At 35.8% G+C, this 13,240-nt stretch overlaps 1 non-coding gene across 1 annotated transcript; it reads left to right on the forward strand.

Moving 5' to 3' along the window:
* The first annotated feature begins 12,503 nt into the window (after positions 1–12,503).
* LOC136141603 (U6 spliceosomal RNA) lies at positions 12,504–12,608 on the forward strand. Its single transcript, XR_010657775.1, has one exon. It is a non-coding gene; the product is annotated as a U6 spliceosomal RNA (small nuclear RNA).
* The last annotated feature ends 632 nt before the right edge of the window (positions 12,609–13,240 follow it).

Below are 13,240 nucleotides of genomic sequence, written 5' to 3' on the forward strand. Positions count from 1 at the left end.
CAGCAGTATGTAAGGCATTCAACAATATGAAAAAGAATACAAGCCACACCAAAGAGATGTGCTCAACATCTCTTTGCCTGCAGGTCAACTCTCTACCCTTCTCCACCTGACCTGTGCCCCAGAGGGCTGACTCTTCTGGGCCTCCTTCTGGCTTCCTGTTGGGTTCAGAGATTAGAGGAAGCAATGTGTGAGGGTATGTTTATGCCTCTGGCTCCTGCCCTACAGCCAGGTTTTTCCTGAATTCAGGTTCCTGGAACTGCTCCCCTGTCCTTGTCTCTTTAGCCCAGCTGGTGAGAAAAACCCTAAGAACACTGTGGTCTCCCAGAACCCTGTCCTCACCTTTGTAAGCAGTTCCTTGATTTATCCTGTTGAGTGTGCCTGCTGTTTCCTGCAGGTGCCCACCACCTGGCATCAGTGCATTTGTGTCTCTCCTCATTAAGTCCCCTTTTAATCTCAAGAGTAACCTCTGTACTTGATGCAGCGTGCTCATTCCTCTCCTGGGTTTATACTCTTGGTCCACTATGTACAGCAGCCACTGTCAGCACTCTGCCCATATCCCCTTGCCCTTCCCATTTCAGTGCGGTCTTGGGATCAACTCTCAGTTTCCAGCAGTAGCATTCTGCGTTTTGCCTAGACTTTCTCTGGCCATCAGAGTCTACTTTGTCTCCATTGTGGTTTGGCCAGAATTACTGGGGAATTAATGCCTCTTCCCAGCAGCCCTCAAACAAAGGGGCAGGAATTGGTATATAAATACTCCATCCAGGTCCCTCATCCTTCTGGTGAGATATCCTGGGGCACTGAGTTTCTCTGCAGGATTCAGCTCCAGTTACCTTGATGGTAGCTGGCTTAATAGTGCACCCTTATTGGCTACCTTCCCTGCCTTCTCACTTCCCTTCTCTCCTATGGTGTTTGCTAGGATCAGCTCCCAATAACCTATCTGCACTTAAGCTCTCATCTCACACTACCCACTATGATAATATGTATGTGTCTCTAAGTAAATACCATGGTATGCTTACTTTTAGGCTTCATAAAATTGATATTACACTATCTGAAATTTTTTATACCTTGCTTCTGCCCTACATAGTGTTTGTTAGATTCATCTATAATGGTATCAGTTTCTGTAATTCATTCATTTTCTTTTACTTTTCATTTTTTAAAAATTTTACTGAAGTATAGTTGATTTACAGTGTTGTGTTAGTTTCAGGTATAGAGGTATAAAGTGATTCAGTTATATATATACATATATATATATATATATATATATATATATATACATTCTTTTCATGTTCTTTTCCATTATGGTTTATCACAGGATATTGAATAGAGTTCCCTGTTCTCTACAGTAGGACCTTGTTGTTTACCCATCCTATGTATAATAGTTTGCATCTGCTAACCCCTAACTCCTAATCCTTCCCTCCCCCACCCTCCCCATAATTCATTCATTTTTGCTGCCTCAGTAGTATTCCATTACATGAATAGTCATTCTCCTTTGATGAAACTACAAACATTTTTTTTGCAACTATAAGCAATAGTTCTATGAACATTCTTATATTTATATTTCCTTATTGACATATAGTTGATTTACAATGTTGTGTTTGTTTCAGGTGTAAAGAAAAGTGATTCAGGTATATATGCATATATATGTATATTCTTTTTCTTATAAATGTATATAAAAGTTTTTCTCAGCTAAAAACCTAGGAGTAGAAATTTGGGGTCATGGGATATGTAAGTTTTCAAATATCATTTTTTTCCAGAGTGGTCATTTTAATTCATAGGCATATTGTGATTCCTATTATTGCTCTATATCCTGCCAACACTTGATATTGTCAGACTTCTCAAAACTTTACTATTTATGGGGAAGAAATTGATGAATCATTATAGTTTTAAATTGCATTTCCCTGATTAACAAGAGGTAGAGTATCTTTTCATATTTTTATGGATCACTTTTATGAATGGCTGCTTTACATTTTTGATTTCTTCTTCTTTATTTTTTAAAATAATTATATATTCCAGATATAATAATTTGTTGACTAGATATGTTGCAAATATCTTCTCCCAGTCTATGGCTTATCTCCTCACTTTTTTATAGTGTCTTTGAATAAGCAGAAGCATTACAAGATCTTAGGGGTGGAAGAAGTGGTATGATGTGGCTGTGCTTTCATAAAGGTTTCCTTGGTGCTCTGGGATGAATAGACTGGGAAGGGGTTCAGATAAAGTGGATGGAGGAAAACCCATTGGACATCACTGGCTATAGCAAATAAGGAGGAAAAGTTGATGGTTTGAACTAAAGTGAAGACAATGAAAATGAGGAGAAATGAATACAACCAAGAGATAATTTGGAGTTGAATTCATGGAGTTTTATGGAGGTGAGAAAGAAGTAGGTATTAAAAATTACTACCTAGAATTCAGGTTCCAGCCAAGATGGGGTAACAGGGTCTGGACTTATGTTCCTGCCAGAATAAAAGGACAAAATCTACATCAAAAAATGGCATTGAATATTAGGCAATAAAAGACAAATATTCCTAAGAGAAAAAATGAACCCTATGCTTGCCCCAGCTCACTGCCTGGAAAGAGGTTCCAGGCCACAGTGTAGGCAAGAGGAACTTCACAGCAAAACAGACAAATATACAATTATAATCAGAGATTTCAACATCCTTCAATCATTAATTTTTTTGAAAGGTTTTTTTAAAATGTGGACCATTTTTAAAGTCTTTATTGAATTTGTTACAATTTTGCTTCTGTTTTATGTTTTGGTTTTTCGCTGCAAGGCATGTGGGATCTTAGCTCCCTGACCAGGGATTGAACCCACACCCCCTACATTGGAAGGTGAAGTCCTAACCACTGGACTGCCAGGGAAGTCCCTCTCTCATTAATTGATAAAATAAGTTGAGTGAAAATCATCAAAGACATAGAAGATTTGAACAACACTGTCCACCAACTTTACCAGATTGACATTTATAGAACATTGCATCCAAGAACAGTACATGTGACATTACCAAGATAGAACATATTCTGGACCATAAAAATGAACTCAGTAAATGTGAAAGGATTCAGATCATATAGAATATATGTTCTTTAACCACAGTGGAAGTAAATTAAAAATCAATAACAGACAAACATGTGAAAATCCCCAAATATTTGGAAAATAACAAAAAACACACTAAAACCTGTTTGTCAAAACTTAAATAAAAATGGAAATTTGAAAGTATGTTGAACTGAATGATGAAAACACAGTATATTAATGTTTATGAGATGCCGATTAAAGCAGCATTTAGAGGGAAATTCATAGCACCAAACATCTATGTTATAAAAGAAGAAAGGTCTCAAATCAATGACCTCAGATTCCAAATTAAGAAACTAGAAAAAGAAGAGGAAATGTAACTAAGAAGAAATGAAATAATATAGATCAGAGTAGAAATCAATGAGCTAGAAAACAGAAAAAAATACAAAAAAATGAAACCAAAACAAGGTTCCTTGAGAAATTTAATACAACCAGCAAATCTCTAGCTATTCTGATCTGGACAAAAAGAGCAAAGGCAATAATTTCCAACATCGGGATTGAGAGTACAATTTCTACAGATATCAAGAAGATAGTAGGACAATATTATAAACTTTCATAACTTTATGAAACTAAATTAGCCAAGTTAAATGAAATAAAAAAATTTCATAAAAGACACAAGCCACTAAAGATTTCTCAGGAAGAATTAGATAACTTGAATAGCCTTATATCTATTAGAGCAAATCAATTTTTAGTTAACTTTCCCACCAAGAAAACTCCCAGCCATGAAGTTTCACCTGTGAGTTCTGCCAAACATTTAAGGAAGAAATAATACCAGTTCTTCACAAACTCCTGCAGAAAATGGAAGAAAAGAGACTATTCTCCATCTCCTAGACCAGAATAACCCTGATACTAAGAATCAAAGACAGTATAAGAAAGTTGCAGTCCAATACTCCTCATGAACATAGATGCAAAGGTTCTTAACTTTATTTTTTTTAAAAAAGCAAATCAAGTTCAACAAGTAAAAATGGTAATGTATCATGAGGAGAGAGTTGGGAGATAGCTGGGGATGGGGGGGGGAGTTGAGGGAGGGGTTTTCATAGTTGGAGACATTTGTCTAAATTCTTAATAGGAAGGAATCAGCACTCACAGAGCAATAATGAATCACACAATCTTTTCTAGATCATAATTTCTCAACTCTGGTCATGCATTTAAATTGCCTGGACAACTTTGAAAAAGTGCTGATGTCTCAGCCACTATCTTTATCCCCCAAATCTCCCTTCTGGAGAAGGGAGAATGAGCGTGAACGACTTATTCATGTTTACACAGTGATTGAGTTCACGCTCATTCTCCCTCATTTTCCTTATCGGACAATATTTGGTTGGTGAGTCTAGAATTATAGAGTCACTTTGTGTAAAGAGTCATAAAAATATAGACCAACCAAGAGGATCCATCTCAGTGTTCCCCCACCTAACTCTCAAACTTACCTGCAACTGTTTCTATTTTCTTTCCTTCCTCCCTGTTAGAGTGAGCAGCTTTCCTCATACCTAAGACCAACTGCTTCAGCTGTGCTTGGGATCCTGGATCCTGTGACACCATGGCATCACATGTATAAAGGGACCTAGTCTCCACAACCCAATCAGATAAACAGCTGGGTTTAGGATGAGTTTGAGAAGGAGGCAGTTAGGAGTATGTTTGTCAGTCTCTGGAATTCTCTCCTTCAGCAAACTCCTAGGTGTTGGACCTTAATTCATTTCAAAGTAGCAAGGATTGATGAAGGCTAACAGATCACCAGGAGACAAATAATGGCTGTAAACACACAAAGGACTTACCTGAGAGAACATAATCATTTTTTCTTATCACTATCTCTTTATATTGGCTTTACCATGAAATTAATAATTTGCATTCAACTCATTCTAGAGTTTGAGGATAGTGCAACTTCTGGGTCTAAGAAGATAGGTTGATGTGTGCTACCTACATGTTTGTCTTTTAGAATAAGGATGACAATTTCACTGAAATTCCAAAACAAGCAGAACATCATTGGTTGCATTTTACTTTTCTTGCTTAACAATTTAGAAATTGACTTCTGCAGCTTTTTAAAATTATTGATTAGCATGATTGGAGAACTTGTTTCAAAGAGAAACTTGATGTTACTGACCCAAGCCCAAATATGACTTTCCAGCTCTCTTTCATTTCAAGAATTTTTCATCTGTTGTCACAGTCAGGAAGATGGATGGGGTGTAGGAAACTGTGAAACCTCAGACCTAAAAGTAGTGAGTTTCTTTTTTTAAAAAATAAATTTATTTATTTTTGCCTGCGTTGGGTCTTCGTTGCTGCCGAGGGCTTTCTCTAGTTGCTGCAAGTGGGGGCTACTCTTCGTTGCGGTGCGCGGTCGTCTCATTGCGGTGGCTTCTCTTGTTGCGGAGCACAGGCTCTAGGCAAGCGGGTTTCAGTAGCTGTGTCATGCGGGCTCAGTAGTTGTGGCACACGGGGTTAGTTGATCTGGGACATGAGGGATCTTCTCAGACGAGGGCTCGAGCCCGTGTTCCCTGCATTGGTAGGCAGATTCTTAACCACTGCGGCACCAGGGAAGTCCCCAGGTAGTGAGTTTCCTGAGACGTTTATAACTCTCTGCTTAGAGATTTCTCTGCCCAGAAGCCGTGGAGTTTGAGACTCCACAGAGGATTTTGACTAAGCTTGGGGGAAAGATGGGAGGGACTTTTGATGACCAAATATATTGAACTGTTTTAGCACTTGCTATTTCAAGTGTATGAACCAGCTTACAAACAAGCACTTACAAACAAGACAAAATCAAAATTTAATGAAAACTTAATAAACCTTCAAGCCAGAGAAGTCTTTAAACTATTCAGAAACAGGTATTTAAACTGTTGTATCTGCCTGCCTATGAAAGAAATGTGGTACTGCCATTCACCTGGGAACTATCTTCAGTAATAAGTTTGGATGAGATTCCATCTGGTTTTCTTACCTATTCTTTTTACATGTGCAGTGTTGCAGGTGCAGAGGAATATGGATGGAGAAAAAAATGCACGTGGAACTATATTAGATTGGAGTTTGCCATTTCATTCTTTTGGCAGGTTAGCAGATGCAAAATGAGATTGTGGGGTCTTGGGGGGGATTCATTTTGAGGACTATGACTAATGAGCAAGTTTGCCAAAAAGAGGATTATCAGTTAAGATTTTAAAACTTTTACTGAAGTACCATTAACGTACAGTGAAATGCATAGATCTCAATGTGAAGTTTGATCAGTTTTGAAGAAATGTGCATATCCATATGACAATATAGGGCATTTAACACACTCCAGAGTTGCTTCATGACCCTGCCCAGTAAATGTTGACTGCCTCTCTTCAGAGGCAACCACAGTTCTGATTTCTAACACCATCAATTAGTTTTATCAGTTTCACATAAGTGGAATCATGCAGTGTGCATTCTTTTTTTTTCTTTCTTTTTTTTTGTGATACGCGGACCTCTCAGTCGTGGCCTCTCCTGTTGCGGAGCACAGGCTCCGGATGCGCAGGCTCAGCGGCCATGGTTCACGGGCCCAGCCGCTCCGCGACAGGTGGGATCTTCCCGGACCGGGGCACGAACCCGTGTCCCCTGCATCGGCAGGCGGACCCTCAACCACTGCGCCACCAGGGAAGCCCGCAGTGTGCATTCTTTTGCTCAGAAAAAAGTTTTGAGATTCTTCCATTGTCGCATGTATTAATATTTTATTCTTGCATTGCTGAGGAGTATATCACTGTATGAAAACACCACTATTTATTGGTCTATTCTATTGATGGAGGATATTTGGGTCTTTCTTCGTTTTCTCCTCCCTCCCTCCCACCCTCCCTTCTTTCCGCTCTTCCTCCCTTCTTTCCTGCCTCTCTCTCTCCTTCCATTCCTCCCTCCCTCACTTCCTCCCTCCCTCACTTCCTCCCTCCCTCCCTTATTTCGTTCCTTCATCCCTTCCTTTTTCCTCCTTCCCTCCCTCCCTTCCTCTCTCCCTCACATCCTCCTTCCTTCCCTCCCTTCTCTCCTCCCGTCTTCCCTCCCTCCCTCCCTTCCTCTCTTCCTCCTTCCCTCCCTCCCTCACTTCCTCCCTCGCTCCTTTCTTTCCTCTCTTCCTCTTCCCTCCCTCCCTTCTTCCCTCCTGCCCTCCCTCCCTCCCTTCCTCACTTCCTCCCACCCTCCCTCCTTTCTTTCCTCTCTTCCTTCCTCCCTCCTCCCTCTCTCCCTTCCTCCCTCCTTTCTGTGTTTCCTTCCTTCCTCCCTCCCTCCCTTCCATCCTTCCTTCCTCCCTCCCTCCATTCCTCCCTCCCTTCCTTCTGTCCTTCCTTCCTTCCTCCCTCCCTTCTGTCCTTCCTTCCTCCCTTCCTCCATTCCTCCCTCCCTCCCTTCTGTCCTTCCTTCCTTCCTCCCTCCCTTCCTCCCGCCCACCCTCTCTCCCTTCCTTCCTTCCTTCTGTCCTTCTTTCCTTCCTCCCTCCCTTCCTTCCTCTCTTTCTTCCTTTCTTCTACTAACATTCTTGTGCAAGTCTTTTTGTGAATATACATTTAAATTTCTCTTAGATAAATACCAAGGAGTGGAATTTTGGGTCATGGTGTAGGTATGTATGTAATTTCATAAGAAATTGCCAGAGTAGTTTCCAAAGTAGCTTTACCACTTCACTCTACCATCATCAGTGTATAAGAGTTCCAGGTGCTCCATGTCCTCAACAACAGTTGCTGTGGTCATTCTTTTTTAATTCATCATTTTAAAGTTTGAAGTGGTATCTCATTAATGTTTTAGTATGCATGTCCTTAACGATAATGTTGAGCCCTTTGGTATGTGCATACTGGCCATTCATGTATCTTTGTGAAGTGTATGTTCAAGTCTTTTGCCCAGTAGTAATGGAGTGTTTTCTTATTATTGCATTGTAGGATTTCTTTGTATATTCTAAATGCAAGTCATTTGTCATATTTCTCCTTGTCTTTGCTTTGTGTATTCTTTTATTTATCAAGATCTATTGATGAGCAGTTTTTACTTTTGATGGAGCTAAATTTATTTATGTTTCTTTTATAATTGATGCTTCTGGGTTCTCACTAAGAAATCTTTACCGGCTCTGAGATCATGAAGGTATTCTCTTAACTTTTCTAATAGGAACTTTATAGTTTTAGCTTTAGGTTTAGACTATGGTTTACACTAAATTAATTATTGTCAGTGGTGTGAGGTAGGTCTTAAAGATTATCTTTTTTTTTCATACAGATATTGAGATGTTTCAGAACTTTTTGTTGAAAAGACTATTATTTTCCTATTGAATTACTTTGGTGCCTTTGTCAAACATCTGTTGACTCTTAGATGTGGCTCTATTTCTAGACTTATTATTCTGTTTTATTGATCTTTTTGTTTTTCCTTATACAAAAACCACAGTGTTACTATTTCTTTGTAACAAGCATTAATAACTTTTGTTTTTCTTTCTCAAAATTGCTTTTGCTCTACTAGACCGATTTTTATATAATTTTTAGAATCAGCTTTACAGTTTGGATTCTTGAATTTTTTTTTGGCATGGAATTGAATGAAAAGATCAAAATGGGAAGAATTGACATCTTGGAGGTATTGAGAATTTCAATCTAAAAAGTAGATTAGTTCATTGCTTATTTAGATTTAAAAAATTTTCTTTCAGTAGTTATATGTAGATTTTAGGGCAAATTTCTTGTACAACTTTTGATAAATTTATCTCTTAAGTATTATGTCTTTTTAGTGCTATTTTAAAATTGTATAAGCTAATATTTTTATTGCTAATATGTAAATATGCAATTGTATTTTGTATATGCACCTTGTATATATATTGTGATATTGCTAAATTCACTTATTATTTCAATTAATATTTTAGGGGGTAATTTTCTTAGGATTTTCTCTGTATATTACAATGTTATCTGTGAATATGCATAGCTTTATTACCTCTTTCCCATTTGTTATGCCTTTTCCTTTGCCTTATTGAATTGTCTGGGGTTTCTAGTAAAATGAAAGCAGACATCCTTGGCTTATTCCTAATCTTAGTTGGAAATGTATGAGTTGTTCACTACTAGGTGTGTTTTTGGCTGTAAGTTTTCAGCAGAACCCCATTAACAGATTGAGGAATTTTCCTACTATTTCTACTTTGCTGAAAAGAGGTTGTGTTGAATTTTATCAAAGGTTTTTGCTCTGGATCTATTAGATGATTATACAATATTTCTGCTTAATTTTTAATGTGGTAAATTGCAATTGATTTTCAAATGTAAAACCAGTCCTACATTTGGGGGAATAATATTACTTTTTTGAGATGTATTATGTTTGTAATATATTGTTGGATTAAATTTTATAATACTTTGTAAAGGATTTTATCATTTATGTTGATGAGGGATATTGGTGTGTTCTGTTCTTTTATTATAATATCCTCTGATTTTGGTATGAGGGTTTTGCTGACTTTATAAAATAATATGGAAAATGTTCCCTTCTCCTCTACTTTTTGAAAGAATTTGTGAAAGTTTGATATTATTTATTCTGTAAATATTTGAGAGAGCTTACCAGTAAAGCCATCTTATTATGGAGCTTTCTTTGTGGGGGATTTTTATTGGTGAAAGTAATTTCTTTAACAGATATAGGACTATTCATATTTTTACATTTCTTGGATGTGCTTGGATAGCTGCATGTTTCAAATATTTTTCCATTTCATCCAAATTTTTGAATTTTTGGCATAATATTCTTGTATTATCCTTTTAATGTCTGTAGGTGCCATAATAATGTCTCTTATTTATGATATTGGTAATTTGTGTTTCTGTTTTTCCCTTGATCAGTCTTTCTAGGAGTTTAGCAGTTTTATTTATCATTTCAAAGAAATGATCTACTTTACTAATTTCCTTTGATATCTTTAGTTCTTTACTTCTGTTTACTTTTTATTTAATTTATTTTTTTTCTAGACTTTTCAGTTGGAAATTAGGTCTATTGATTTTAAACCATTTCATTTTTCTAATATAAGCAATTAATTCTATAACATTACCGCAAATGGTGCTTTAGTTGTATACTATAAATTTTAAAACATTGTGTTTTCATTATTATTCCTTTTAAAATATTTTACAATTTACATTGTGATTTTTTTCTTTGATCCATGACATATTTAGAAGATTTTGTTTAATTTCCAAACACTGTGGATTTTTAAAAAAGATGTATTTCATATTTTCTAACTTTTAATTTAATTGTAATAATTCTATTATAGTCATAAAATTACTCTGTATTTCAAGGTATAACATTTATTGATTCTTCTTTAATCTCTCAACATATGGTCTATTTTGGTGAATTTTCTATACTCGCATGAAATAAATATGCATTTTGATTTTGAATGCAGTGTTTTATGCAGCTCTGTTAGGTTAAATTGGTTGGTAATATTCAAATATCACTTTTCCTTATTTATTTATTTAGTCTACTTCTTCTATCAACTACTGGAGGGAGAATTAAAGTCTACAGTTATAATTCTAAATTTGTCTGTTTCTCCCACTAGTTTGTCTATTTTTGCTTCATGTATTTTGAAGATCTGTTGTTATATGCACATTCACTCAGTATGTCTTCTTGATGAATTAACCCTTTGTCAGTAGGAAATGTTTCTCTTTCGAAATATTTTTATCTTGAAATCTTCTTTGTGTGATTATAATATAGCTGCATCGCCTTTCTCATTCTTGTTGTTTATATATCATTTTATCATCCTTTTACATATATCTTATCTGTGTCTTTATATTTAGACTGTTTCTTGTAGACAGTATATAATTTGGTCTTCATTTTTTAGTCTAATATTAATAGCATTTAATATTATTAGTAATATTGTTGGGTTTAAGTTTACCATCATATTGGTTCTCTATTTTCTTATTGTTCCTTTTTTTCTACTCTAAGACTAATTGAAAAATTTTAGTATTTCATTCTTTATCCTTTATTTATGTCTGAACTTCTTTGCTGGTTTTAATAGTTACCTTCTCATTCTTCCTGCTGTTGTTGACATACATTTTACTTCTACATATATTGAAACTCCACAATACAATGTTAGTTCCTTTCTTCCAACAGTCAAATGTTGTTTAGGAAATTAATAAATGAGGAAAATGTATTTAATAGTTAGTCCATGTATTTGCCATGTCTAGGGCTCTTCATTCATGTAGGCTTAGGTTTCCATCTTGTATCAGTTCTTGTTAGCCTGAAGAAATTCCTTCACTTCTTGTGTAACAGGTCAACTGGTGATGATTTTCTTAGTTCTTTTTATCTTGAAATATTTTTATTTTATTTTCAATTTTGATTAGTATTTTCACTGGATATACAATTTTAGGTTGACAATTTTTTCCCCTAGTTTTTAAAGATATTATTCCATTGTCTTCTGACTTTCAATATTTCTGATAAGAGGTAAACTGTCATTCTTATCTTTATTTCTCAGAATCTTTTTCTCTGTGGTTTCTTTAAAGATTTCTCTTTTTATCATGGATTTCTAGAAATTACAATATAATATTCATTGGTGTGACTTTCTTTTATTTTATCCTACTGGAAGATCATTGAGATTTTGTATCTGAGGTTTATTTTTTATTAGTTAATTTGAAAAATTCTCAGCCATTATCAATTATTTTTTTCTGTCTAATATTTTTCTCATCTTCCCCTGGTGCTCCAGTTCAACATGTTTTAGAATACTTGATGTTGAATCACAAGTCACTGAGGCTCTTTTCATTACCCATGACAACAATACCATACCCCATATAATTACTGGGGTAAATTCAATGGATACATAATATTGAATTGTAAAAACATGTAGTAATTTACTTATTGTGGTAGGTAGCTTCTGATGTAGATTCCCAAATATTTGCCTACTTGTATTCCCATTCTTATGTAATCCCTTCACCTTGAGTGTGGGCTGGATCTAGCAATTTGCTTCTAATGAATAGAATACAGCAAAATCAATGAGAAGTCACTTCTGTGATTAGGTGACAAAAGACTCCTAGCACTTTCTTGCATTTGTTCTGCTTGTTCATTATAATGAAGCAAGTTGCAATATGGAGAAGCACACAAGGCAATAAACTGAGGGTAGGCTCTGACCAAAAACCAAAGAGGAACTGAGGCCCTTTGTCCAAAAACCTGCAAGGAACTGAATCCTGCCAACAACTACATGAGTGACCTTGGGCATGGATCCTTTCCCAGTTGAAACTTCAGAGAAAGACCTCAGCCTCAGCTGCCATCTGAGAGCAGTCTTTCTCATTTAGATGATCCAAATAAGCCATGGGCAGATATCAGAGACATTGTGATATAAGCTGTTGTTTTAAGTTGCTAAGTTTTGGGGCAATTTGTTATACAGCAATGGATGACTAACACACTTTACCTGTCTACAATTTTTGGACATGTTCCCTCCTTTTATTTGCTGTTATAAATAATGCTGTACTAAATAGACTTGGGCATATTACTTCATTTTCAGAAATGAATTTCCATAAGTGAAAATGATGAGTCAAAAACACATGAGCAGTATGCACTCTGATAGTGCATATAATAAAATTTTGGAATGATACAGAGAAGATTAATATGGCCACTACTTAAGGATGATAAACAAAGTCATGAAGTGTTCCATATTCTTTTTACAAATGATTAAAAGCAGTTCAATGAAGGAAGGATAGCCTTTTCAACAAATGGTGCTAGAATGAGGGGCCATCTATAAGCAAGAAAATGAAACTCGAACTAAACTTCACACCTTATACAAAAATTAGCTCAAAATTGATTATGGACTTAAAACATAAAACCTTTAGGAAAAATAGAAAATAAAAATACTTTGGCATCTAGGACTAAGCAAAGAGTCTTTAGATTTGACACCAAAAGCACAATTTATAAAAGAAAAATTTGATAAGTTGGACCTCATCTAATTTAAAAACTTTTCCTCTGTGAAAGTCCAGGTGAAGAAGAGAGAAAGAAAAGTAACAAACTGGGTGGAAATATTTGCAAACCACATAGCCAACAAAGGAGTAGTATCTCGAGTATATAAAGAACATGTAAAACTCAATAGTTAATTAAGCAAAACAAACACTCAAATTAGAAAATATGCAAAAGACACAGACTTTTCAATGAAGACGATATGCAGATGGCAGATAAGCACATGAAATGATGTTTAACATTAAGAACCAGCAGGGAAATGCAAATTAAAACCATAATGAGATATCACTGTATACAGATCAGAATGGTGACAATAAAAAATAGTGACATTACCAAATGCTA

This window comes from Phocoena phocoena, chromosome 20 (genome assembly GCF_963924675.1).
Source record: "Phocoena phocoena chromosome 20, mPhoPho1.1, whole genome shotgun sequence".
Classification (NCBI taxonomy): Eukaryota; Metazoa; Chordata; class Mammalia; order Artiodactyla; family Phocoenidae; genus Phocoena; species Phocoena phocoena.